General features: G+C 56.1%; 1 protein-coding gene across 1 annotated transcript in view; it reads left to right on the forward strand.

Moving 5' to 3' along the window:
* Positions 1 to 1,472, forward strand: part of INPP5A (inositol polyphosphate-5-phosphatase A) — a 233,661-nt gene that overhangs the window by 213,003 nt on the left and 19,186 nt on the right. The window lies entirely within an intron of this gene.

Consider the following 1,472-nt stretch of genomic DNA (forward strand, 5'->3'; position numbering starts at 1 on the left):
AAAAAAAAAAAAAAGAGTTACAATAAGCTCAGGTTAGCCTATGTTTAATAAACATTGTTACTCTCCGTGCATGGTGTTTACAAACATGTAGGATTAGGCGAGCCCTTTTTGTGGACACAGACATGGTGGTAATAATGTAAAAACATGCTTGGGGCAGGCGCTGCTGGGACACTTCGGGAGGCTGAGGAGGCAGGAGGATTGCTTAAGGCCAGGAGTCTCAGACAAGCCAGGGCAATGTGGCAAGACCCCGTCTCTACAAAAAATAAAAACTTAGCGGGCGTGGTGGCACGCACCTGTAGTCCCAGCTACTCGGGAGGCTGAGGCAGGAGAATCGCTTGAGCCCAGGAGGCAGAGGCTGCAGTGAGCTGAGATTGCACCATTGCACTCCAGCCTGGGTGACAGAGTAAGACTCCATCTGAATAAACAGATAAATAACTTGAAAACCATACTTGAGATTGTTGAAAGGTCTAGGTTAAATTGGGAGGGTTTGGTGGTGCAGGGGAGATCTTACACCCCCTGCCTGTGCGTTCCTGAAATCTCAAAACATGTTGTGTTGTAGAGATTCAGGGAAGCTGTCAGCATTTTGGTGAAAACTGCTGGATGGCAGGGGCTTCTTTCAGGCTCTCGGCAGATCTCATAGATGCTCCTGGCAGGCCTGGGGGAGAGCTGGGCTCCCAGTGTCACAGCCGGTGCCTGCAGAGCTGAGAACCACTTGGTGCCTGGGGGCCGGTGGTCTTCCTGCTACCTCCTGACCTCCACGCCTGAGAAGCCAGTGGGGCCCACGCTGGGACTGGGGGGTCTGCTGCGTCTCCTATGTGGGGAAGCCTCAAACTCAAGCTCCAGGTGATCTGGAGGGGAAGAGATGGTACATGTCTATAGGCCTATGTGTGAATGTACTGGGAGTGCATGCCTGCATCCAGACACACACACGCCTGCTTACAAACACGTGTGTGCAGGGTTGACCCAGAGCCCACGCTCTGCTCTGCCTTTGAGGACGGGTGTCCCTCTCCCAAGGCCTCTGCGCCATCCCCACCCCACTGAGGAGTTGACTTAGGGCCCTTCCCAGAGTCTGTGGGCACTGGAGGGAGGGAGTTCCTCCTTTGAAGGGGACCTGGAGTGGTACCCTCCTAGGACGCGGGAGGCAGCGGGGCTGTGAACGCCTGAGCTGCAGGCAGGTGGCTCAGGTAGCAGCCTGGTGGCACAGGCTCATTACTGCATGCACGAGGCTGCTGATGGCGTTTCAGGGATGATGGGTGAGGTCGGGAAGAGCAGGGACGTGGTGTGGTTTTGAGGGAATCCTGCAGAGCTGTGGGGGTGGAACATGACTGATGAACAGCACCCGAGAGGGTGGGCGTGGTGATGACCACTGAGGAACATGGCCACGGCCCAGCCAGACCTGCTGGGGTGACAGGGTGAGTGTGGTGACCGCTCAGGAACACGGCCGGGCCAGTCCTGCTGGGGCGACAGGGTGA

This window comes from Cebus imitator, unplaced genomic scaffold (genome assembly GCF_001604975.1).
Source record: "Cebus imitator isolate Cc_AM_T3 unplaced genomic scaffold, Cebus_imitator-1.0 Scaffold495, whole genome shotgun sequence".
Taxonomy (NCBI): Eukaryota; Metazoa; Chordata; class Mammalia; order Primates; family Cebidae; genus Cebus; species Cebus imitator.